Below are 27,720 nucleotides of genomic sequence, written 5' to 3'. Positions count from 1 at the left end.
CTACAGAGCAAGACTCCGTCTCAAAAAAAAAAAAAAAAAAAAAAAGAAATATGGCTGTAGTGACCAGGAGAAAGAGCTCAGTGATAGGAAAGGTGCTGCCCTTGGAGAACAACGGGAGAGGAGTCTGGAGTGGGCAGGGCACTGCTGGTTTTTATTATATGTCTCTCAGTGCTACAGCAGCCCCCGCTTCTCCTCGGGGGATATGGTTCAAGACCCCCAGTGGATGTCTGAAACGACGGATGGCATCAAAACCTATATATACTATGTTTTGGTCTGATAATCTAGATGGCTACTAAGTGACTGACAGGTGGGCAGCAAGTACAGTGTGAAGACACTGGTCAAAGGGATGACTCGCGTCAAAGGGTGAGATGGCCTGGGACAGTGTGGGACTTCGTCACGCCGCTCAAAAGGCTGCGCACTCTTACCTTAGATAATTGTTTATCTCCGGAATTTTCCATTTAATATTTTGAGGCTGCAGAAAGCAAAAGAGCCAATGGGGGGTGACTTCTTTACTTTTAAATTGCTTAACGTATTACTTCGTCTTTTAATTTATTCATGAGAGCTCAAATATGGAAACAGCTCAAATGTCCATCAACAGATGAATGGATGAGCAAAATGTGGCCTAGCCATACAATGGAATATTTTTCAACCTTCAAAACGAAGGAAATCCTGTCACATGCTATAACAAGGATGAACCTTGAAAACATTTTGCTAAGTGAAATGAGCCAGTCACAAAAGGATGAATATCGTGTGATTTCACTTGTAAGAGGTGCTAGGGGCCGGGCGCGGTGGCTCACACCTGTAATCCCAGCATTTTGGGAGGCTGAGGTGGGAGGATCACTTGAGGTCAGGAGTTCGAGACCAGCCTGGCCAACAGGATGAAACCTCATCTCTACTAAAAATACAAAAATTAGGCAGGCGTGGTGGTGGGTGCGTGCAGTCCTAGCAACTCAGAAGGCTAAGGCAGGAGAATTGCTCAAACCCAGGAGGCGGAAGTTGCAGTGAGCTGAGATCCTGCCACTGCACTCCAGCCTGGGTGACAGAGCAAGACTCTCTCTCAAAAAAAGAAAAAAAAAACAGAGGTACTAGGGTAGGCAAATTCACAGAGGCAGAAACCACAGTGGTGGTCGCCGGGGCGGGAGAGGGGAAGATGAGGAGTGACTGTTGAATGGGTGTAGAGTTTCAGTTTGGGAAAGACTAAAATATCTGCAGCTGGATAGTGGCGATGGCTGCACAACACTGTGAATATACTTAATATCACTGAGCTATACACTTAAAAATGGTTAAAATGTTGAATTTTATGTTTGCTTTACCACAATAAGAAAAGTTGAATTTAATTAAATTAGTGCATTTGAAATACAGGCCTTTGCTACAAAGAACATTAATTCATGCCTGATGCTGGCAGTATTATCATCTGTAAACTAAGCATTAGCTTGAGAAAGGTATTTTGGGAATTTCATTTTATTTATTATTTTAATTTATTCCTCTCTAACTTTGTCTTATGTGGTAAATGGCCACTACCTTGCCTCCATTATTTCAAACATTATTTGTACCAAAGAAAAATACTTGAGCATCAAAGAGCAGTTTTCAGTATGACATTCATCGACTTGCTGAAAGGAGATGTCAGATTTCATTCAGGGAGGATTCAAGGACCTACTACATGTCAGCCCTGTGAGGCACAGGGTAAACAGAGACAAATAATATTTCCTTAAAGTATCTCCCACAATGTAATAGGAGAGACAGACAGGAAGAAAGAAAGGGCCTGCGAACTCATGGCATCCAAGGTGAGCACACAGCGGGCAGAGGACACAACAGGACGAGGAGAGAACTTCTCAGGTTGGTAGAGAGGAGCCTGGGGCCAGCACCACAGAGCGCGGGGATGAGGTCTTCAAAGGCAAGTGACAGTTTGTCGTGCAGCCACAGGAACCAGGGTGAAGCTGAGCCTGCCCACCATCTTTTGAACACCTGCCCCATATTCCTGCTTCCACATCTGTCGTTACTGCAGATGAGTGGCTCTCCCCATTGCATTTCCATGCTGTACTGTGTGATTCGGAATGCATTAAATGCTTTCTCTGAGGATCTTTCCCATCCCGGAGGCTGGAGGAAGCACCCAGTGTCTCGGGACATTTTCAAGGCACTCAGTCTCACTGGAGTGACAGATCTTATCAGCGAAGACTTACCCAGGAGGACAAGGTGTCCGAACGGGTGCTCGTGGGAATGTGCTGGGGGCCGGGAAGCGTTTCATTCTGTTTTGTGCTGCTACAATAGAATACCACAGACGGGCTAGTTTGTAAAGAAAATAAATGTATTTCTCACAGTTCTGAGGCTGGGAAATCCAGGATTAAGGGGCCAGCATCTGGAGATGGGTCATCAGCAACGGGAGGCAGAAGGGCATGGGAGAGTCTCCAGAGAGCTGGAGAGAACGGGGGCCGCACGCCCTTCACACCAAATGCACCTGCAATCATGGGATTGATCCTGCACTTGAAGGGGAAAAATTCTATAACAGAAGTAGTATTTGTTGTCTCCTGAGCCATCTGGATCCACCTGAACTTGCTTCTTTTGGTAAGAAGGCAGCGTTTTGACTTAAGTGGGTGAGGAAGTCTAGCAGCCTCAGGTCCCCACGCGGAACGCCTGTGTATACTTGTCAGCATCGGTTCCAACTCCTTTAATCCTCAGCGTGTGAAGGAGGGAGAGGATTTCTCTCTTTGGCAGTGTCCGACAGATTCTCCTGTTTGAGGAACGTTCCTGGCTAGTGACATGGAGGAGCACTCACCAAGAGAGAAGCGGTTGATTTTATCACTGAAAACCCAGCTCTGTGGTACATTCTAGAAGCTCTCAACCTCCAGGTGAGTTTTACTCAAAGACTTTTCTGGGAAAAAGGAAACGTTCTGAAATGAGAGATTGTTGTTTAAATTCTCATTCTTCTTTCCCCTTCTCCCCCAAGTCTGATGGTGCACACCAGAAGCTTCTCCATCCTGTTGAATCTAATGAGAACGTCACGTGGGCAAGCGTTCAGTTAACACCCAAAGCAGCTGCAACCACAGACTGGCACCACATCAGGAAAGACAGACGGGAACACATTCTAGTGAAACGCAGCAAGTTAGAGACATGAGACAAGAAAGATGTTAAAGAGTTTTGTGTCAGAGAGAGCAGAAAATGCTTAATTACTTTTTGGAGTTTGGATTTCTAAATCACAGCTTTCTGGAAAATTCACATTCTTATCAGTAAAAGATCCTGCTTTAGGTTATTCAATGTTTGGAGTCATATTATTATTATTTTTGAGACTGAGTCTCACTTTATCACACAGGCTGGAGTGCAGTGGTGCGATCTCGGCTCACAGCAACCTCCACCTCCCGGGTTAAGGTGATTCTTGTGGCTCAGCCTCCCACGTAGCTGGGATTACAGGTGCCCACCAACACATCTGGCTAATTTTTGTATTTTTAGTAGAGATGGGGTTTCACCATGTTGGCCAAGCTGGTCTCAAACTCCTGACCTCAAATGATCTGCCCGCCTCAGCCTCCCAAAGTGTTGGGATTACAGATTTGAGCCCCTGTGCCTGACCTGGAGTCATATTATTTTGTAAAAGCAGTAAAAAATAGAAAATGGTAACCATAAAGAGGAAATATTTGAATACAGAAAATATATCCGAAATTTGACCCCCTAAGCATATCAGTATTTCCCCCCGTCTAGCCCTTCTCTTATATATCCATATTATTTGTATGTAAAACAAAAGCATTTTTATCTTCCACCTTTTTCCTCTGGTATATTGTGAGCATCTTACATACTTCCTCTGAGGAGTTTTGATTATATGAAATATTATATGAAATATTTCTACAATTTAATGCCCTTTAAACCATTTTTTAAAGCCAAAAGGAAGGACTGGCATTCTATTTCCCTCCCTTTGTTAAAGTTGCCAAGATTAATTTGATATTGGTTGACTGAGACAGGGTCTTACTTACCCAGGCTGGAGTACAGTGACTTGATCATAACTCACTGCTGTGGCCTCCAACTCCTGGGCTCAAGTGATCTTCAGGCCGCAATGTCCTGAGTAACTGGGACTACAGGCGTGTGCCACCATGCCCAGCAAATTTTAAAAAATATTTTTTAGAGACAGAGGTCTCACTATGTTGCCCAGGCTGGTCTCAAACTCCTGGGCTCAAGTGATCCTCCCTCCTCTGCCTCCCAAAGTGCTGGGAATACAGGTGTGAGTCACCGCACCTGGCCTAATTTAATGTTTATTAAGAACTACCAGTGACATACATGTTGATGCTACTCTGTGGAATAGGTTAAAGGGTACAAAAAACCAGCGCCAAGACAAACAGGCTTTTGTGGATTTTTTTCCTGCAGAAATGGGGAAAACAATGTCCTTCGTTCATTCATACTTATTCACAGGATCATATGTAACTTGGATACCTACAGCGGGTGAGGTGTGCATAGGGACACTCAGTGCCCGCCCAGGGAGCTCGCTGTCCACACCAAGAATACTTTTTGGAAGTCAGAGTTTTCTATCAAGCGGCTTTGGCTGTACTCCAGATCTTTTTTATTCATTTGGCCATAGAGCTGGATGGGCACATGCTATCAAAACAATTCTCAGACCTCACTCTTGTTTCTACTCAATTCCTGTCCTTTTAACCAGCACAATGAAAGTGCTTCAGTCGGCAGGGTCAAGTAGGATAACCAGAGCGAAATGTGAAAGCGAGATTAGAGCTGTGATTAGAGGCTGAATTCCCTCTAATCATGTGATAGGAGCTAAGGCCACCATTTATCATAAAACAAACTGTCCAGCTTTGGGAGACATGGAATGGATGACAACTGCATTTTAAAACGTGTTCAAGTAAATGAAGCATAGTCATTTTCGAAAACAAGGAAGCAACGCTTAAAGATAACTGAAAGGGTTTTCAAGTTGTCATATGTGTATGTTCCTAAGGGATTTTCGTTACTTTTGTTCTGAAGTGAGATGTGAAGTGGTTTCCTTTTATTAGCATATGAATATCGGGGCCTTTTGACTTTGGAGAGATGCACAAATGAAAGTCAATTAACATTTGGGGGGCAAGTCCACCAACCTATCATGAATTTACCTGAGTAAAGTTAGGCGAGAATTCCTCCTGTGTGGGGAAAGGTGCACTTGTGAGCTGCCAATCAGGGAGGAATCATCACAGGCTTTTTGGAAAGTGGTTTGGCAATACGCATCAAAATCCTTAACAGAGTCCATATCCTTCACCCAGCCATCCCGCTCCTAGAGGTCCACCCTAAAGAAATAACCAGAGATGTGGAGACCAGTTATGTGCAACAAGCATTATTTAACACAGCCCCGACGTGGAAAGAACTTAAATGTTCAACAGTGTGCAACAACTGAGTTCTGCTTAAACAAAATGTCATACGTACATAAGGTGCAATGTCATGAAGTCTTTAAAACCATGATTTTGAAGAAAACATAATGTGGAGAAATGTTCATAATATATTAAGTTTAAAAAACCAGGATAAATATACAACAGGATCCAAATTTCATGTAAGTGTACACTTAGAAAATACCTCAGATAAATCAAAATGTTAGCAGAGGTTACCTCTGTGCGGTCAGATGCAAATCCGTAGAACTCATATTCATGTTTCAGTGTTTGTACTTTTGCTATAATGTGTCTTGACTTGGTGGGTTTTTGTTTTTGTTTTTTTTCCTTGCGTTGAGATTTCTTGGACTTGTGAATCTATGGATAGGCTCTTTTGTCAATTCTGGGAAATTCTCAGCTCTAATCTTTTCAGATATTGTCTCTACTCCCTCTCTGTTTCCTTTACTTCTAATATGTGAGACCCCTCGCCATTCTTCATGTCTCTGAATCTCTTTTTCATACCTGCCATTTCTATGACTCTCCATGCTGCATTCTGGATAATTTCTTCGTGTGTGTGTGTGTGTGTGTGTGTATGTGTGTGTGTATATATATATATATTTATTTTTTGGATGGAGTCTTTCTCTGTCACCCAGGCTGGTGTGTAGTGGTGCAATCTCGGCTCACTGCAACCTCTGCCTCCTGGGTTCAAGTGATTCTCCTGCCCCAGCCTCCCCAGTAGCTGGGATTACAGGTAACTACCACCATGCCCAGCTAATTTTTGTATTTTTAGTAGAGACGATGTTTCACCATGTTGGCCAGGTTGGTTCCTGAACTCCTAACCTTAGGTGATCCGTCTGCCTCAGCCTCCCAAAGTGCTGGGATTACAGCCGTGAGCCACCGCGCCTGGCCTCTTCAGCTGTATTTTTTAGTTCACCAATTCTTTCTTCAGCTATATGTTAAATCCATCCATTGAGTTTTAAATTTCAATTATTATTATTATTTTTTAATTTCTAGAACTTCTATTTGGTCATTATTTATTATTTCTTATTTACCTCATATATTTCTAATCTTGTTTTGTTGTTGTTGTTCTTTACATGTTTACATTCTGTGTCTGATAATTCTAAAATCTGAAGTCTTTGTAGGTCTATTTCTAATGTCTCTTGTTTCTGTTTATTTGTCCTCATAGGGCCTCATTGCTTTGTGCATGTACTGGGTTTTTGTCTGTAAGCTGTGTAAGGGAAAATTTAAAAAATGACTTTTTTTCTTGCTGCAGAAAGGGGAAAAGACCATTACTGCTTCCATAGCCGCTCACTGGAAGATCATGTCGGGCTTCTTCGAGACACAGGACGAAGATGATCCCTCCCGGGAGGATTGGCAGGTGCTTGTCCCAGGTTAGAGACACCTTAAACCCAGCTGTCAGCTTGAAGGGATTTTTGTCCAACTAGTTGTGTGAGCTCAGGCTAAAAATATGCCTGAGAACTAACTTATGGTTATAAGTTATCTGGGGCAGGATGACCCCTTTCCACCGAATACCATGGATTAAACAGGCAAAGTTTCTTGCAGTCTTAGGAGGGAGTGATTACTAAATCTTTTCTTTTTTTCTCTGATTTTTAAGCTGAGTGCACAGTCCTTTAGAATGTCAACTGTTGCCTAGTAGACTCTTTGGGTAAACTGTGGCCTTTACCCTTGACCACTGTGCCTCCCAGGGCCGTGAAAACTGAAGCTCAAATTCATCCTCAATTCCTTTCTTTTTCTCCATGTTGCACAGTGGCCATGACAGGATATCCTACAGGCCCCATCTTCCATTTATATCCAGCTTCTGACCCCTTCACACCACTTCAACTGCCACCTCCACGCTGGGCCACCACCATGCCCGGCCTAGATGGCTGTGCCAGCCTCCTAAGCAGCCTGCATGCTCCTTCCCTGCCCTCTCATAGTCTTTGTTTCTTTTGAGACAGAGTCTTGCTCTGTTGCCCAGACTGGGGTGCAGTGGCGTGATCCAGGCTCACTGCAAGCTCCGCCTCCCGGGTTCCCGCCATTCTCCTGCCTCAGCCTCCCGAGTAGCTGGGACTACAGGCGCCGCCACCACGCCCTTTTTTTGTAATTTTAGTAGAAAATACAACACCACGCTAGTTTTTTGTATTTTTAGTAGAGACGGGGTTTCACCGTGTTAGCCAGGATGGTCTCGATCTCCTGACCTCGTGATCTGCCTGCCTCAGCCTCCCAAAGTGCTGGGATTACAGGCATGAGCCACTGTGCCTGGCCCCATTTTTCTATTTTTTAAATGTGACCTGAAAAATTTCTCTTAGAGTTGAAGTTAATTTTAAAAATGAAAATAACTTTTATAAAAATTACGAAAACAACATAAACTCATTTTAGAAAAATCAGAAAATAGGGATGAATATAAGGAAGATAGTTGAAATCAAAGTAACCTTTCACTTAGTGATATCCAAAGGATTTAGACTGTAAAGGACCAGATAAAGAAGGTAGGGGCTTGAAGCCCCAGAGAGTAACTCTATGTTTGGTTTAAGGAGTCAGGAAAGTTCTTAAGTTAAAGTTTCCTGCATTAGCTAATTTCAGACATTAGTTAAAATTCGAGGATGAAGTGTTTGGGGGACTTTTGGATAATTTTGGTGTTTGTAACCATCGGTGGATATAATCCGTTTTGTGTAAAGTTTAATTAAGGCTTTAATTCATTGAGTTTTTGAGAAACTCTTTCTTTTGAGGACTATTGTGTCTAACTTCATAAAAAGAAATTATTAAATACACCATATTTATTAAAAACAAATACAGTGTATGTTCACATCTGTAATCTCAGCACTTTGGGAGGCTGAGGTGGAGGATTGCTTAAGCCCAGGAGTTCAAGACCAGCATGGGCAACAGAGTGAGATCTTGCCTCTACAAAAAATAATAAAATAAAATAAAATAATAAAATAAATTGCCAAGCACAGGGGTGCTTGCCTGTAGTCCCAGTTAGTAGGGAGGCTGAGGTCGGGGGAGGCTGAGATGGGAGAATGGTTTGAGCCTGGGAGGCTGAGGCTGCAGTGAGCTGTGACTGCTTCACTCACTCCAGCCTGGGTAACAGAGCGAGACCCTGCCTGGCCCCCCAAACACACACACACACACACACACACACACGCACACACACACACACACACGAAAGAAAAAGAAAAAGAAAGAAACTTTCGGGAACTGGACAGCTTTTCCATCCACTGGAAGGCACTCACCCCCCTGTCCTGGTAGACTCCTACTCATGCATCTGATGTCGGCTCAGACGTCTTCCTCCAGCTGCCTGTAGGACGCCCAGACCAGAAAGGTTGCCTCTAGATGCCCTCCTAGTTCTCAGGCCTTTTTCTTCCTAGCACGTGTCACCGTTTGTGAGAACAAATGGTTTCTATGATTGAGAACTGTCTCCCCCTCTCGCCTGTGAGCCCCGTCAGTCCGGGGTGTCGGATTCTGCTCCCATGCTCAGTACCCAGAGGCTGATACATAGTATGCACCCGAGGAAAAAAAGGTTTTTGAGTGAATGAATCAATGTGTCTGATCCCAGCTCTGCCTTTTACTAGCTCTGTGACACACTCAGATACTTACTTAACGTCTCTGAGTCTTACCTTCCACATATGCACAGTGGTGGTAAGTGTTAAATAAGATTTATGGGAGGCCATTGAATTGGACTGAGCTCCTGCACTAGGCCCCAATAGGCCAGACCAAAATGGAATCACTTGTGCTAAGTGCCACGTAATCAAACTGAAACTGAAACAAAACAGGAAAATCCCCCAACAGGGCCAGTTTTCCTGAAAGAATAGGAGACCTACCAGCAACCAATCAAAAGGGGTCCAGTCCACTGAGCCTGCATAACTGAGAGGTCTCCTCTGCTTAAACTCATACAAGGACATGTTACCAGTGGGGGGGTCCAGGTTGTTGGCGTTTTGAGCAAAGAATTGGACAAAACACACAAACAAAGCAAGGAAAGAAGGAAGCAACAAAAGCAGAGATTTATTGAAAATGAAAGTATGCTCCACAGGGTGGGAGCAGCTGGAGCATAGGGGCTCTTGTTACAGAATTTTCTGGGGCTTAAATACCCTCTAGAGGTTGCCTGGTGTACACTCTATGTAAATGAAGTAGTGACCTGCAACCAGAGCCTGAGATGTAACTTCAGTTACAAAGGTTACACCCTATGCAAGCCTCTGATTGCAAAGTGAAGTTACAAAGTTACACTTCTATGCAAAGGCAGACCTGGCTCACCATCAGTCTGACTGGTTGTGGGAAGTGACCAAAAAGAGGTTGAAGTTACAAAGTTACAATCCTATGGAAACGTCTGATTGGCTGCCCTCAGAGACACTTTCAATTTTCCATCTGCCAGGCAGAAAAGGGTGGGGTTTGCAAAGGGAGTAGCCTCTGGTTTTGTTTGTTTGTTTGTTTTTTCTTTTTTGAGATGGAGTTTCACTCTTGTCACTCAGGCTACAGTGCAATGGCTTGATCTCGGCTCACTGCAATCTCCGCCTCCCGGGTTCAAGCAATTCTCCTGCCTCAGTTTCCCGAGTAGCTGGGGTTACAGGCGCCTGCCAACACGCCAGACTAATTTTTGTATTTTTAGTGGAAACGGGGTTTCACCACGTTGACCAGGCTGGGCTGGAACTGCTGACCTCAGGTGATCTGCCCACCTCGACCTCCCAAAGTGCTAGAATTACAGGCGTGAGCCACCATGCCCGGCTGTCCCTGGTTTTTTGGTTAGTTAAGTGTGAAATGTCGGGGTTTTCCTTTTGATTTAGTTCTAGGAATTCAGTGTGAATCTGCCTTGGGTTCCCTGCCTCCGGACCCTATTCTCCTGCCTCAGAAAGTCACCCAATGATAACCAGTGCGCTTTTCTCAAACCACACCGTTCTTCAGTCCTACTCGAGCTGCCTTACCAAAGCCGATTGTTCTGCGCCACCCAGCCGAGTGCTTTCTATTTTGTAGTCGGAAGGCTGCCTGTTTCATACATTGCTAATAAGAGTCAATTAAATCTTTAAAACTCAATTTGTCAAAATGTTGTTCTTCAGTGTCAGAGACCAATAATGTAGGGAATTTGTGCTCATTAACTGAGCTCAAGTACATAGAACAGCCAGAGGGAAGAGACCGGCAGGGCAAGGTATGAGGTGGGGGCTGCAGACACACCACACTCCCACAGCTTGGAAACTCTCCCAACCTCCTTGTTCAAGAGCTTTCTCAGAGCTTGACTTCTAGTCCCCTCCCTTTCTCACAGGTTTAAGGATGAGGCTGAAGGATCCAACCTCCTACTTACCTGGTCTTTCCGGTGACCAACCCCATCCTGAAGCTATGGAAGGGTTTACCCCGAGTCACCTCCGTAGCATAAACACAGATGTGATCAATAGGGGCTTCATTATGAATAACAAAAGACACTGCTATCACTCAGGAAATTCCAAGGGCTTTAGGGGCTCTGTGCTAGGAACCAGGGACAAAGACCAAATATATTTCTCTAATTGTACCCTATCGGCCAAATGGGCTCAAGGTGGTATCTTACTGTGGTTTTGATTTGCCCGTTCCCCAATGATTAGTGACATTCAGCATCTTTTGTGCTTATTAGCCATTTGTAGGTCTTCTTTGGAGAACTGTTTATTCACATCCTTTGCCCATTTTAAAATTGGGTTATTTGGGTTGTGCGTGGTGGCTCCTGCCTGTAATCCCAGCACTTTAGGAGGCCGAGGTGGGCAGATCACCTGAGGTCAGGAGTCCAAGACCAGCCTGGCCAACATGGTAAAACCTCATCTCTACTAAAAATACAAAAATTAGCAGAGCGTGGTGGCAGACACCTGTAGTTCCAGCACTTTGGGAGGCCGAGGTGGGCGGATCACGAGGTCAGGAGATCGAGACCATCCTGGCCAACATGGTGAAACTCCGTCTCTACTAAAAATACAAAAATTAGCTGGGCAAGGTGGTGCGTGCCTGTAATCCTAGCTACTTGGGAGGCTGAGGCTTGAGAATTGCGTGAACCCGGGAGGCAGAGGTTGCAGTGAACTGAGACTGTGCCACTGCACTCCAGCCACGGTGACAAGAGTGAAACTCCGTCTCAAAACAAAACAAAACAAAAAACAAACAAACAAAAAAACCAAGAAAACAAAAATTGGGTTTGTTTATTTTCTTGTCATTGAATTTAGGAGTTTTTTGTTTTTTGTAGTTAACGGTTAGTTGTTGTTGTTGAGTTGCTTTTACAGTCTGAATAGTAAACCCTTGTCAGATAAATGGTTTACAAATATTTTCTCTCATTCTGTGGGCTGCCCTCTGTTGATAATGTCCTTTGATGCACAACAGTTTTTACTTTTGATGAAATTTGTCTATTTTTGTTGTTGTTGCTTGTGCTTTTGGTGTTGTAGCCAGGAAACCACCAGTGCTAAATCCAGTGTCATGAAGCTTTTCCCTTGTTTTATTCTAAGAGTTTTATAGTTTTAGCTTTTACATTTAGGCCTTTAATTTTTTTTTTTTTTTTTTTTTTTTTTTTTGAGACAGAGCCTCCCTCTGTCGCCCAGGTTGGAGTGCAGTGGTGCCATCTTGGCTCACTGCAATCTCTACCTTCTGGGTTCAACGGACTCTCCTGCCTTAGCCTCCCAGGCGCCTGCCACCATGCCCAGCTAATTTTTGTATTTTTAGTAGAGCCAGGGTTTCACCATGTTGGCCAGGCTGGTCTTGAACTCTTGACTTCAAATGATCTACCCATGGCCTTCCAAAGTGCTGGGATTACAGGCGTGAGCCACCATGCCCGTCTGATCCATTTTGAGTTAATTTTTGCATATAATGTGAGGTATCCACATTCTTTTGTGTATGGATATCCAGTTTCCCAACACTATTTGTTGAAAAGACTGTCCTTTTCCCGAGGGACTTTGTTCTGTTCACTCCAGAAGAGTGCCTAGCACACAGAGTCTTATTAAGTGTTTGTTGAGTTACAAATGGATAAAATTAGATGTGCTCTTTCCAAGCCTCTTTCTGCTGTCCTCTTCCACAAAACAAGATCAGCAGATGAGGCCGGCTCCAAGCCTCCTTCCAGCTCCTCTGGGACTTTTAACTCATGAAATGCTTTCCAGACTGGAAGGGAGCATTTGCCGAACGCAGTTGAGGTGGAGGAGGATGGAGACACCCAAATTTATTTTCAATGCATTCTGTGTTGGAGGACCGACTTTGTAGGACATTTTCCCTCTTACCCTATTCTCAGTACTGTTATTCAGCCCAGATCCACAGGAAGGTCTCACAGCCTGAAACTGTATTCCAGGCATCCCCAGACAGGAGGGTTTTTAAAGAGAACATTAGGAAGGCACACAATTTAATCTTTGTATTTTCAGGGGTTTTACACAGGACCACATTGGAAAATCAAAAGGAGGCTCATGGTTATAAGTTTAAGCCTTTGTTTTTCTTTTTCCCTTTCCTTTCCTTTCCCTTCCTTTTCTTCCTTTCTTCCTTTCCTTCCTTTCCTTCCTTTCTCCTTCCTTTCCTTTCCTTCCTTCCTTCCTTCCTTCCTTCCTTCCTTCCTTCCTTCCTTCCTTCCTTCCTTCCTTCCTTCCTCCCTTCCCTTCCCTTCCCTTCCCTTCCCTTCCCCTTCCTTCCTTCCTTCCTTCCTTCCTTCCTTCCTTCCTTCCTTCCTTCCTTCCTTCCTTCCTTTCTTTCTTTCTTTCTTTCTTTCTTTCTTTCTTTCTTTCTTTCTTTCTTTCTTTCTTTCTTTCTTTCTTTCTTTCTTTCTTTCTGTTTTGTTTTGAGACAGAGTCTCACTCCGTTGCTCAGGCTGGAGAGCAGTGGCATGATCTCAGCTCACTGCAACCTCTGCCTCCTGGGTTCAAGCGATTCCCCTGCCTCAGCCTCAGCCTCCTGAGTAGCTGGGATTACAGGCACCCACCACCATGCCCAGCTAATTTTGGGGGGAACTTTTTGTAGAGACAGGGTTTTACCATATTGGCCAGGCTGGTCTCGAACTCCTGACCTTAAGTGATCCACCTGCCTCAGCCTCTCAAAGTGCTAGGATTACAAGCGTGAGCCACTGTGCCCAGACTATACTTATTCTTTTCTCTGTGATTGCTGTTGTGTTGATTTTGTTATTTATTTACCCGTTTAACTTTACTTCAAGGAAAAGCCATTTGGTACAGTCTGAGATGTTTCGTCAGAAGAAATAATGATGTTCAAGAGGAAAGAAAATAGAAAAACTAAATGGAATGTAAAGTCTTGTGTGGGCAAAGCCCTTATTTCCAAACAGATATTTAATATATGTTGACTAGGGTCAGGACTAGACATGATAATTTTTAGTGTTTCCAATCTAAGGATCTCAAAAATACTGTATACATGCGACAATGTATGATGCATTCATTCATTTATTCGGTGCATGCTTGAGTGACAGTTACGTGCTGGGCATGTGCCACTCCATGGTGTCGGGGAGAGAACAGTGAACAAAACAGCTCAAGACTCCTGCCCTCGCCTTATACGTAAGGTCTTATTTAGAGACAGGAATCAAAATGAACCAGATCTGTAGTGTGCTAGACGATGACACGTGCTGTAGGGGAAAGGGCGCTGGGAAGAGGAGGACAAGGTGGGTAGGAGCTGCAACTTAAAACTGTGGGGTCGGCTGGGGGTGGTGGCTCCCGCCTGTAATCCCAGCACTTTGGGAGGCCAAGGTGGGTGGATCACCTGAGGTCAAGTGTTTGAGACCAGCCTGGCCAAAATGGTGAAACCCTGTCTCTACTAAAATACAAAAAATTAGCCAGGTGTGGTGGCAGCGCCTGTAAACCGAGCTACTCGGGAGGCTGAGGCAGGAGAATGGCTTGAACCCCGGAGGTGGAGCTTGCAATGAGCTGAGGCTGTGTCACTGCACTCTAGCCTGGGCAACGAGAGTGAAACTCCATCTCAAAAAATAATAAAATAAAATAAAATAAAATATAAAATAAAACTGTGGGGTAGGGAAGGCCCCATTGAGAAGGTGACGACAGAGCAGAGCCCTGGAGAGGAGGTGCAGCTATGGTGGTGTAGAGGGTGCAGTGGCTGGAACGGAGGGCGGTAGTGTGGCCGGGGGAGCCAAGGGGATCTCGCCCAGGGGTCTCGTGGGCCTCCGTGAATCCCCCAGCTTTTGCTTGGAGTGAGGTGGAAGCTGCTGGAAAGGTTTTTTAACAGAGGAGAGGCATGATTTGACTTCTTGCATGGAGAGTGGACTGTCAGGAGACAAGGGTCCTACAGGAACCTGAGGAGAAGTGACGGCACCTTAACACCAGGACAGCAGGAATGGCTGGACCCTGGAAGCAGGGGGCACACAGACTGGCGTGTGGAAGTTGTTTCTCCTGCTTCCCAGACATTTTTCTCAACATTATAGTGTATCTACTGCCTGGGCAATTTTAAGCAATACTCTATTGATTTAATTGTCATGTCATTTAATTTATGTTGCTTTAAAAGAAGTAAAAACAGGCCAGGCGCCATGGCTCACACCTGTAATCCCAGCACTTTGGGAGGCCAAGGCAGGTGGATCATGAGGTCAGGAGTTCAAGACCAGCTTGGCCAACATAGTGAAACTCCGTTGCTACTAAAAATACAAAAAAAATTAGCTGGACATAGTGGCAGGCACCTGTAATCCCAGCTACTTGGGACGCTGAGGGAGGAGAATCACTTGAACCTGGTAGGCAGAGGTTGCAGTGAGCCGAGATTGTGCCACTGCACTCCAGCCCGGGCAACAGTGCAAGACTCCATCTCAAAAAGAAAAAAAAAAAAAAGGAAAAACAAACCTGTGTTTTTAAACCTCTTACCTTCTACATTTTACAGTCATTCACTCATGTGTTCATTCATGCATTCATTTGTTACTTCAACACGTATTTATTGAACACCTACTGTTCACCAGGCACACAGTAGGCTACAAGTGCTCTGATGTTGTAAGATAATGCACTGATTTTCTATATGAAGGATAGTGATATATGCATATTTTCAAGGAGATTTTTGTTTCATTTATCACATGGTAGCTAGTACAGTTGCCAGAGAAAGTAACTGAAAACAAAAAATTCTGCCGTTGTTAGGAATTTATTATCAGTCACAGAGCATGTGATCTGGCTAAATATAGACTTCAGAATTTCTAAGAAACAATACATGTGAGATAATTCTTTAACCCCCTACTACTCGTTTTCTTTCTCTTTGGGTAGTCCAATTAATAGTAAAGTGTTACTGAAAATAAAAATTTATAGGTTTTTAGCTCTGCCCTGTTCAATATTTTTACCAATGACTTGAATAATGACAGAGAAAGTCCATTTACTTCATTTTCCAATGACACCAAGTTAATACAGTAAATGACTCAACTAACTGGGCTGACACCCAATTAACAAGATGATTTAGCCAGAACATTGTTGTCTGTTCCACTTAGGCTGGATGAAAAAAGCCCATTGCAGGGGTCCCAGAATGCAGAGGCTTTTCTGGGCAGCTGTTCATGTGAGGAAATCAAATGAGATAGTGTAAGTGAGAGCACTTTGTAAACTGCATTTACAAATGTTAGCTATTTTATCAGTAAAAGTCCTGGGATTTTGTTGTCTACAAGCCCATGGTGAGCCCACATGGAGACAAAGGCAGCTGAGAAGGAGTGGTTCAGTGAGCAGACACAGAAGGAAAAAGAGCAACAGAAAAGCAGCCATGGGCAAAGCCCCCCAGGAAAAATGCTGCAGGCGAGAGCAACTGATAGATGCTAAAATCCAGGGAGAAAGTGTGAGGAGACAGGCTTTGCATAATCTCAGAGTATCTCCCCAAGTTGTTAGCTTTATAGCAGAGAAACTGGGAAGATGCCCCTGTAAGCAAACAGCCAAGGTGTGCTCAACTAAGTCACTATGGTGTCACACACCCCTTGGTGTGATGCACTGAGAAGGGCATGCTTCATTTCTGTGGTCATCTTGCCAAAAATGTCAGATGACCAACAACCTAAAAAGGAAGCAGTTAAGTAACTTTGGGAATTATCTAGGTTGCAAGTATATTCGTGCCTGTCTTTGCCTTGTGAATAATGGACATTATTGGCTGTCATTTTTGTTTGTTTGTTTGTTTGTTTGAGACGGAGTCTCGCTCTGCTGCCCAGGCTGGAGTGGAGCGGCACGAACTCGGCTCACTGCAACCTCCACCTCTCAGGTTCAAGTGATTCTTATGCCTCAGCCTCCCATGTAGCTGGGATTAGAGGCACCCGCCACTATGCTCAGCTTTTTTTTTTTTTCTTGTATTTTTAGTAGGGATGGGGTTTCACCATTTTGGCCAAGCTGGTCTTGAACTCCTGACCTCGTGATTTGCCTGCCTTGGCCTCCCAAAGTGCCAGGATTACAGATGTGAGCCACCGCGCCCGGCCTGGCTGTCATTTTTCAGCCTGGTTTATTCTCCCACAAGCAGGGCTGCAAGCTGTTTTTGTTAAAGGTGCTTTTGTGATGTTTAGGGCTGCTGTGTACAGTTGTGCAGGTTGTTGACTGTGCGTCTCTGGTGTGACAGTGGTTCTTGTAGATTGTGGTCCATGGACCAGCAGCATTGGTATCACCTGGGAGCTTATAAGAAATGCAGATTCCTGAACTCTAACCTTACCTGCTGATGCAGAAGCTCTGGGGACCAGGAATCTATCTTTCTTCCTTCCTTCCTTCCTTCCTTCCTTCCTTCCTTCCTTCCTTCCTTCCTTCCTTCCTTCCTTCCTTCCTTCCTCCCTCCCTCCCTCCCTCCCTCCCTTTCTTTCTTTCTTCTTTCTTTCTTTCTGCTGGAGTCTGGCTGTGTCACCCAGGGTGGAGTGTAGTGGCGCCATCTCAGCTCATTGCAACCTCTGCCTCCCAGGTTCAAGTGATTCTCCTGCCTCAGCCTCCCGAGTAGTTGGGACTACAGGCGCCGCCACCACACCCAGCTAATTTTTTTGTATTTTAGTAGAGATGGGTTTTCACCATGTTGACCAGGCTGATCTCAAACTCCTGACCTTACATGATCCACCTGCCTCGGCTTCCCAAAGTGCTGGGGTTACAGGCGTGAGCCACTGTGCCCGGCCCCAGGAATCTATTTTTAACAAGGCCTCCAAGTGACTCTTGTGTAAGCTAAAGTTAGATAACCAATAGGCTGCTATGAAACAGAGCCTCTAGCTTTAGGAGTGCTCAGCTCACACAAATGTGGGTAGCATCCTTGCTCAGCATCATGTCTTTGGACTGCAATCCCCACCCAGTGATCCTGGATTCCTGGATGTGGCTATTATTCCCCATCACTGCAATCCCCACCCAGTGATCCTGGATTCCTGGATGTGGCTGTTAGTGCAGGGTATTTTCAGCAGGATCTCATCATAGTGGGCTCCACCACGCCCAGGCTGAGAGCTCTGCCTGCTCTGTTAGTGAGGAGGTAGGGGTGCCCACTGGCCTCCTGACCCCACTCCCTCCCTCCTCTCCTCTCACCTCCCTCCTCTACCTCTCACCACCCCCAAACCACCTGTTTTGATGGCAAGCATTGCTTCTGCACCCCTGAAGCCGCCTTGGCTCTGGTGTTAGTCACGCTTAGTGGAGGATCTGTGGGCTTGCATCTGAGGACCTGGCTTCAGCATGGGGTCTGCCACTTACCAACCGCGCTTATTAACCCACAGCGCTGCCCGGAGCCACTGCCTGTGCTTTGTGCATCCCGGTGTGACCTGAAGCAAGGCTTTAGGCCATTTTCTTCCCTTTAGGCCAAAGCTTTTTATTTTTTTAGACAGGGTCTCCTTCTGTTGTCCAGGCTGGACGGCAGCGGCGCCATCATAGCTCACTGCAGCCTCCACACCCCCCACCCTCCCCACCCTCACTAGTAGCTGGGACAACCTACAGGCGTTGCATCACCACGCCCGGCTAAGTTTTTTTTTTTTTTTTTTAACTTGTTTTAGAGGCGGGGTCTCACTATGTTTTCCAGGCTGATCTTGAACTTTTCACTCAAGTGATCCTAACACTTCGGCCTCCCAAAGTGCTGGGATTATAGGCGTGAGCCATGTGCAGGACCTGGACCAAGTCTTGATTCTGTCTGGATGCCCCCAGCTGAAACATCAGGATGCCGCCCTGGGGGTCCATGGGGCCGGGGAAGTTGCTGAGCAGCCTCGTCCTGCGAGAGCGAAGGCGCACGTGTCCCTCGGGGGCGTACCCGGAGTGGGCACCAGGGCCAGCCCGCGCGTCCCCCGGGGTCCATGCTGGGGCCACGAGGGTGAGGTCAGCTGGAGGCGAGGGCAGCGGGCTGGGGAGGTGCCCACCGTGCGCGTCCTCATCCCGCAGGCCACGGAGCAGCCCCGGAACCGGAGCCCCCGGCCGTGGCGCGGTGCCCTCCGCTGGGCCGTTCTCCCCGCAGCCGCAAGTCAGCCTCGCCTCCTTTCCCGCGCCCGAGCTTGCCCCTCTTGCTGCCCTCCGGCTGGTCCCGTGTCCCCCGCCCGCCGTGTGTGAGCCCCTCTCCTCCCGCCTGGCCGCCGCGGGCTCGCGGGTGTCCGGGTGGCCGGAGCCGCAGCATCTGAATCGCGCAGGCACGAGGAGCCCAGCGGGGCCGGCCGGGCCCGGGTTCCACGGCGGGGTCGTGGGGCCGGCCGGGCCCGGGTTCCACGGCGGGGTCGTGGGGCCGGCGTGGACCTCACCGCGCGTCTCACGCAGCCTGACTTCGGACTCGAGTGCAGCCTCCCCAGTGAATCTCTGTAGACAGCGTGGGTGCGACTCGCCCTGCAGTGGCGCTGGGGGCTCGGGTCCCCCCCGCAGGCCTGTCCGTGGGGCGCTTCCCGCCGATTCCAGGGGCGCCCGCGTCTCTGCCCCGCGCCCGGGTCCAAGCTGGGGGAGGGCGAGGCTTTCCAGGCGGGGGTGACGGTGCCATCCGGCCCAGAACACCCACCCGCAGGGGCCGCCGTGCCCGGCCCCGATCCCTGCCCTGCGAACACCAGTTTCTGTCGCCCACGGGGCTCTGCGGATGTGGCCGGGCTGAGGGTCCAGAGTCAGGGAGATCGTCCTGGACGATCCGGGCGGACCCCAAATGCCATCGAAGCGTCCTCGTAGGAGAGGGCGAGGGGGCGAAGGACCGTGACCGTGGGCGCCGATTCCGTGCCCAGAACTGTGGGGATGCGGCTGGACTGGGCGGCGTGTAACCCCCGCATCTGTGGGATTTGGTTAAAGCAGCCACGGGACCCCCTCTCCACTGTGGTCCTTCACCCTGTGGGGCTCCCCCCGCCCGCAGACCCGCTCGGCCGTGAAAACCTTGCTGAGAATCAAAGAGAGGGAAATACATGGAACGGAAGAGTCAGCGATTTTGTGTCGAGGATTTGTATTCATCGATAGACATTTACATATATGCACCCGCAAAGATATACATTTCCTTTGAACTCAACTTTATTGACACAAAATTTACATATAACAATATAAATTTATTTTAAGGATGCAGTTTAGTGAATTTTGAAAAACCTCCGTACCTGTGCAGCCGCCACTCGCGGTGGTAAGGACGGAGGCTCTGGGACCTGCCCCTGGAGTGTGTGTGGTTAGGGAAGGCTTGAGACTCGGGCTCCCATCGGTGATGCTAAGTTTTCATTTTTCTTAAGAAAAAAAGTTCTTCCGGCCGGGCGCGGTGGCTCACGCCTGTGATCCCAGCACTTGGGAGGCCAAGGCGGGCGGATCACGAGGTCAGGTGTTCGAGACCAGCCTGACCAACATGGTGAAACCCCGTCTCTACTAAAAATACAAAAATCCGCAGGGTGAGGTGGTGGCACCTGTAATCCCAGCTACTCGGGAGGCTGAGGCAGGAGAATGGTGTGAACCCGGGAGGCGGAGGTTGCAGTGAGCTGAGATCGCTCCACTGCACTCCAGCCTGGGCGACAGAGCGAGACTCCGTCTCAAAAACAAACAAACAAAAACAACAACAAAAAACAACAAACAAACAAAAGTTCTTCCTTTCCAGGTCACACTGCCATTCTGTGGTTTTGTATCTTCCTCATGTTTTGTCTGGATTGAGTCCCAAATATTTTAAGACCAAATCTGAGAGTACAGTGAGAAGGAACAGAGTGTGTACACACATTCACTCACACACACTCACATACATACACACATATATATACACACACACAGACACCCCCCCACACTCATACATTTAAACACCTATACTAACAAACTCATACCCCCTACATACACTCATATGCTTACACACAGTTACACTCACACACACATTCACATATAGATACAGTAACATCCTCACAGGCCCCCACTCACATACACATGCTCACACACATTCATACACACACATACACTTATACAGATACAGACACAATCACATACACAGACACACATTCACATGTACAGACATACATATAGATACACACACATACACATTCACAGACACGTAGACACACACACACTCATACAGATACATTCACCCTCATACTCAGAGATATACTAACACACAGACAAACCCATTCACACACACTCACAGATTCACACTCATACACCCACACCCACATACAGGCTCTCGCACGTATACTCACAGTCAAACAGATACACTAACTATACACCCAGACACACTGTATTAGTCTATTTTCATGCTGCTGACACGTACCCGAGACTGGGTAACTTATAAAGAAAAAGAGGTTTAATGGACTCACAGTTCCACGTGGCTGGGGAGGCCTCACAATCATGGCAGAAGGCAAAAGGCACATCTTACATGGCAGCAGGCAAAGAGGGAAAATGAGAGCCAAGCAAAAGGGGAAACCCCTGATAAAACCATCAGGTCTCGCGAGACTTATTCACTACCTCAAGAACAGTGCGGGGGAAACCGCCCCCACGACTCAATTATCTCTCACCAGGCCCCTCCCACATGTGGGAGTTATGAGTGCTACAATTCAAGATGAGATTTGGGTGGGGACACAGCCAAACTCTATACCATACCCACTCGCATACACACATAGACACACACAGATACACACAGACACATACACTCACATTCAGTCATACACACTGACATACACTAACACACAGGTACACCCACTCGCATACACATATAGACACACACAGATACAAACACAGATACAGACATAGACACATACACTCACATTCACACTCATACACACTGACATACACTAACACAGACACCCACTCGCATACACATATAGACACACACAGATACACACACAGATACACACAGACACACACACACTCACACACATTCACACTCATACACATGCATTCACAGTCATACGTACTGACATACACTAACACACAGATACACCCACTCACACATATAGACACACACACAGATACACACATAGACACATACACACACATTCACACTCATACACACGCATTCACAGTCATACACACTGACACTAACACAGATACACCCACTCACACACACATATAGACACACTCAGATACACTCACAGACATACACTCATACAGATACACAGACACACACACGTCGACACATAAACATTCACATACACTCATACACACACACACATACACACAGACACAGGCTTACACTCACATACACATACACGAACACACACACGGACACACACAGATACACTTACATATACATACAGGCGCACACGCACACACACACACACGAGGTAAATGCTTAAATGGAGGTGGGATGTGCTTTCTGATTATTGCACTTTCTGTGTGGTTTTCGAAGACGCTGAAGTTGAAAATTTGTAGCTCAGGACTGCTTTTAAGACCACTCTGTTCAATTCTGCCACAAGTGACCCGCTGTGCATGTACATAGTTCCTCAGCACCTGCAGCCCACAGGCGCCACTGGGGAAGTGGGGGAGGCCAGGCCCATTGCGGCTGGGGCTGGGGGACCTGGAGGCTGTGCCTCAGCTCCCTCTCCACCCTCACCCCTCTGCCAGCCTCCTACAGGCCTCCGTGGGTCTCCTCCTACAGCCAACTACGCAGGCTGTAGCCGGGATTAAGAGCTTCCTCACGGCTTGCTGAACTCAAGCTTGAGAATGACTGACTTTCAAAAGTCAGTCATTCTCCCCTCCCCTGTTTAATTTGCTTTGAACTTTCAAGGAAAATAAGAAGGAAGGGCACCTCCTATATTCTGTAAAAGTCTCTATTTCCATGTTTGGTATTTGGAGCCCAGTGAAGCCCTTTGAGGCTGCAGGTCCTCTCCCCCAGCCCATTACTGGACAACGTGATCCGCAGTTCGGTGGGAAGCAGGAAGTGTCGGGTCCACTTCTGTGTGCGTCGCACCCACGAATGCCGCACAGAGGTAGATGGACAAGTACCAACTTTTCTGGAGAAAGGTCAGCTCATTGGCACTTGTGTCTATTGAGTGAATCATCAGCCCTATTAGAACCGAGTAGAGCAGAGGTTGCAAGTGTGTGATCTGGTGGCCTGGACGTGACTGTCTGACTCGCACAGTGTTTAATGAGGCATTCATTCATTCAGCACGTATCATCGAGAACCTACTGTGTGCCAGGCATTGTGCCTAGCGTTCGACGCCAGGCAAACACAAAAGCCACAAAGCTAGAGGGTGGGAAGCAGACAATGAACAGAACAGGTTGTGAGAAGGTGATCCGAACTTGCTCTAGAGGAAGGGAGCGTGTTGGGGAGGGCCTTGCTGACGAGGCTTGGAAAAATTCCTTCTCTGATGTAAAACCTTACAGAAGTTGCTACTCACCCAACTCCTGAGAGCTTATTGGGAAGCTGTGATCACCAGTTTCTGGTGTTTCTGTTTATTGGGAGACTGCCTTTCCCTGGCACTGGCTGTGACCAATTATTGTTTTAGAGAGAGTATGACAACGGTCTGACCATCACCTGAGGGTCGCCTGACATTCCTGGTGAGGTGGAGGGAGCCCTCTCCTGCCACGCTCAAACCTGACTAGCCACCTCCTGCAACACTCCAGCGTACCGCATGTGGCCACAAAAGCTGCCCTCAGCAAGCCTCTAATCCAGAGCTCATTCCAAGCGTTGGGGACAATTTCTTACTGCCCCCGGGCGGTGTTCTACAGAATCCACAGAGAGGGAATGCCGGCAGGGCTGCCATGGAGGTGAGCTGCAGTGATGAGACAATAGCGAGTGGGCCCGATGTGTAGCCAGCCTGAAAAACAAGCGCCTTCAGTCCACACGATGGAGAAACAATTTCTCCCCGAATTGGAAAATCAGTACACACAGCAAAACAACCAGCCAAGCTGACAAAAAAATAAGAGTTATTATGTCCTAAGTGCCTCCAAGGTAGCACAAACATAGTAGCATGGCGGCCTCATTCCCGCTGGCTCTGAGGGGCAAAGAAGTTGTAGCTCATTTCCTTTTTTTTTTTTTTTGTTAACAATTTCTATTTGTATTTAAAAAATGTTTGATTGTTGTGAACAGAATCAAAACATATAACGTAAAATTTGCCAACATTAAGTGCATTCACACTGTTGAGCAGCCATCATCACCATCCCTCCAGAACTCTTTCATCTCTCCAGCCTGAAGCTCTGCCCCATTAAACACCCACCTTGCCAGCCCCTGGAAACCACCATTCCGCTTTCTGTTCTACGAATTTGACCCCTCCGGATACTTCATGAATGGGAATCATGTTGCCTCTGTCCTTTTGTCCTGGCTGATTTCACTTGGTGTCATGTCTTCAAGGCTCACCGATGTGGCACGTGTCAGAATTTCCTTCCTGTTTAAGGCTGAATCATATTTGTTGTACGGACAGATCACATTTTGTTTCTCCACTCATCTGTGGATGGACTTTGGGTTGCGTCCACCTTTTTGCTATTACGAATAGCCCTTCAGTAACTGTGAGTGATGCTGCCTGTTTTCATTCACAGATCTGGTTTCCTTTATGAGCCTGGCCCACTGGGAGTGTGTGAGGACAAACTATGAGTCACTGACATCCCCAATGTGAAGGGAGCCGAGGGGAGTCTGGGGCCCCTCCCCCTTGGCCTATCTTGGAATAATATCAGTTTGATTCTGACATCATGAAATATTCTTACTCCTTACAGCGACTGGGGTGTCATCTCCATTTCACCAAGGGGGAACTGAGAGCCCAAGAGGGAAACTGTCTAGAAGTCACTCAGCTAGTATGTGAGTGACTGGGTCGCCTTACTGACCTGGGTCGACACCTTACTGGTTCCAAAGCGTGGGACTCCCTTAATATTCATGACACGACACTGTTTTTGTAATTTTATGGTGTTGAATGGTGACTTTTATGATTGGATAGGTCTTAACATCTGAGAATGCAGTGAGCACATTCATTACCATCCTCCTTTCAGGCAACCCTGTGACATGATTTTTAGTTCCATTAGGTGGCAGTGACTGAGACTGACAAACAGGTGCCCTAGGTTCTGTGCTGGTGCTACCTCTAGCACTCACAGATGTGTCGTCTGTTGGCCTAGAAACTAGGAAAAGTGGGCACAGACTTTCTTTGGGGGAAATGAAAGAAAGCATTCTTTTTTTTTCTTTTTCCTAGCAAACACATTAACCTCTGGAAGCAGACACCCAGGTGAGTGTGGGGCCTTCCAGGGTGGACCCCAGGGAGGCAGCCACCCCTCCAAGCCCAGGGACCTGCATGGCTTTTTGTGATGAAACTGCTTTCCAAGTCTAAAGCAATTTATTTTGAAAAATCCATAGAAACTGCCTTTGGGAGAGATTTTTGTTTATTTATGTATGTATGTATTTATTCATTTATTTATTTATTTATTTTTGAGATGGAGTCTTGCTCTGTTGCAGAGGCTGGAGTGCAGTGGCACGATCTCAGCAACCTCCCCCTCCCGGTTTCAAGTGATTCTCCTGCCTCAGCCTCCCGAGTAGCTGGGACTGCAGGCGCGCACCACCATGCCTAGCTAAGTTTTATATTTTTAGTAGAGACAGGGTTTCACCATTTTGGCCAGGATGGTTTCGATCTCTTGACCTTGTGATCCACCCACCTTGGCCTCCCAAAATGTTGGGATTACAGGTGTAAGCTACCGCACCCGGCCTTTTAATTTTTTTTATTTTGAGACAGGGTATCACTTTGTCACCCAGGCTGGAGTGCAGTGACATGAACATGGCTCACTGCAGCCTCGGCCTCCAGGGCTCAAATCAATCCTCCCGCCTCAGCCCCCAAGTAGCTGGGACTACAGGCATGCCCCATCACGCCCAGCTAATTTTGGTATTTTTTGTAGAGATGGAGTTTTGCCATGTTGCCCAGGCTGGTCTTGAACTCCTGAACTCAAGCAATCTGCCTACCTCAGCCTCCCAAACTGCTGGAATTATAGGCGTGAGCCACCACACCCAGCCTAGATTTTTTTTTTTTTTTTTTTTTAGAAGAACTATAAACCTTTTTGTTTTTCTCACTAGAAATGTGATGAAAACTCATGAAATGGTTCAAAGAAGATTCCACATCAGGGCCAATAACAGTGTTCTGGGGTGAGTTCAAGGCTTGTCAAACTGACACAGGACCAAGCGCCAGGATGAGGACAGCTGTGGGTGACTGTACCCAGGCCACTTGCCTCCTTCTGCACCTCCCTTCCCTCCTCCCATACCTGCCCTTCCAACCCCTCCACTCCCACAACCCTCATCCCAAAGGCCTGCTTCTTTTCCCTGAGGAATTTCAGCATGAATAGTGACAAGAGAAAGGGTGGGCAGTTGTGACATAAACAGAGGACAAAGAGGGCAGCTCTGGGGAGGAAGCCATTTTCTGTCTCTTCCTCTAGGTATGTTCAGATCTGCCAAGCGGTGTGCATAGCTATCGCACCATTTTCCATATGTATTTTAGTTCAGTTTGAAATGTGATTCTTACGGGCTTCTTGAATCTATATATTTTAAAATTCTAATCGTGGTAAAATACACATAACAGGGAATTGACCATTTTAACCATTTTCAGGTGTACGGTTCTGGGTCACTGAACACATTCACAGGGTTGTGCAACCATCACCACCATCCTTTTCCAGAAGTTTTCCATCTTCCCAAACTGAAACTGTCCCCAGGAAGCAGCTCTCCATTCCCCTCCCCACAGCCCCTAGTGGCCTCCATTCTAGTTTCTGTCTTCATGAGTGTGACCACTCTAAGGTATCTTGTACAGGTGGAATTGTGTCATGTTTGTTCTTTGGTGTCTGGCTTATTTCCCTCAGCATAAAGTCCTCAAGTTTCATCCATGTTGTAGCACGTGTCAGAATTTCCTCCCTTTTTAAAGCTGTATAATATTCTTTTTTTTTTTTTTTTTTTTTTTTAGGGGGACGGTCTTGCTCTGTCACCCAGGCTGGAGTGCAGTGGCATAATCACAGCTCACTACAATCTTGAATTCCTGGGCTCAAGCAGTGCTCCTGCCTCAGCCTTCCGAGCAGCTGGGACCACACGTGAGTGCCATTATGCCTGACTAATTTTTATTTATTTATTTATTTATTTTTAATTTTTTTATTTTTTTGAGATGGAGTTTCACTCTTGTTGCCCAGGCTGGAGTGCAGTGGCATGATCTCGGCTCACTGCAACCCCTGCCTCCTTGGTTCAAGCAATTCTCCTGCCTCCGTCTCTCAAGTAGCTGGGATTACAGGCACCCACCATCATGTCTGGCTAATTTTTTGTATTTTTAGTAGAGACGGGGTTTCATCATGTTGGTCAGGCTGGCCTCAAACTCCTGACCTCAGGTGATCCACCCACCTCGGCCTCCCAAAGTGCTGGGATTACAGGCATGAGCCACTGCGCCCAGCCCTTATTTTTTTTTTTTTGAGACAGAGTTTTGCTCTTGTCGCCCAGGCTGGATGCAGTGGTACTATCTTGGCTCACTGCAACCTCTGCCTCCCGGGTTCAAGTGATTCTCCTGCCTCAGCCTCCAGAGTAGCTGGGATTACAGGCATGCACCACCACACCCAGCTAATTTTTGTATTTTTAGTAGAAACGGGGTTTCACCATGTTGACCAGGCTGGTCTTGAACTCTTGATCTCAGGAGATCCACCTGCCTCAGCCTCCCAAAGTGCTGGGATGACATGAGCCACTACGCCTGGCCTGCCCAGCTAATTTTAATTAAATTTTTTTTTTTTTTTTTTGTAGAGAGGGGCGTCTCACTATGTTGTCCAGATTGATCTCAAACTCCAGGCCTCAAGCAATGCTCCTTCCTCAGCCTCCCAAAGCGTTGAGATTATAGGCATGAGCCAATTGGCCTAAAACTGTTTTGTTTTGAAATAAAGGTAAACCATAAAAATGGGTTGGCCGGGCGCGGTGGCTCAAGCCTGTAATCCCAGCACTTTGGGAGGCCGAGACGGGCGGATCACGAGGTCAGGAGATCGAGACCATCCTGGCTAACACGGTGAAACCCCGTCTCTACTAAAAAATACAAAAAAACTAGCCGGGCGAGATGGCGGGCGCCTGTAGTCCCAGCTACTCGGGAGGCTGAGGCAGGAGAATGGCGTAAACCCGGGAGGCAGAGCTTGCAGTGAGCAGAGATCCGGCCACTGCACTCCAGCCTGGGCGACAGAGCGAGACTCCGTCTCAAAAAAAAAAAAAAAAA

The 27,720-nt window shown here is 46.8% G+C and overlaps 1 long non-coding RNA gene across 1 annotated transcript; it reads left to right on the top strand.

Moving 5' to 3' along the window:
* On the top strand, positions 1 to 27,720 carry LOC140710614 (uncharacterized). Its single transcript, XR_012091716.1, has 3 exons — positions 1 to 6,715; positions 24,706 to 24,738; positions 25,575 to 27,720. It is a non-coding gene; the product is annotated as an uncharacterized lncRNA (long non-coding RNA).

Source organism: Chlorocebus sabaeus, chromosome 3 (genome assembly GCF_047675955.1).
Source record: "Chlorocebus sabaeus isolate Y175 chromosome 3, mChlSab1.0.hap1, whole genome shotgun sequence".
Lineage (NCBI taxonomy): Eukaryota > Metazoa > Chordata > Mammalia > Primates > Cercopithecidae > Chlorocebus > Chlorocebus sabaeus.
Note: the sequence above shows the minus strand (reverse complement) of the source record. Positions and strands in the feature narration are given on the sequence as shown.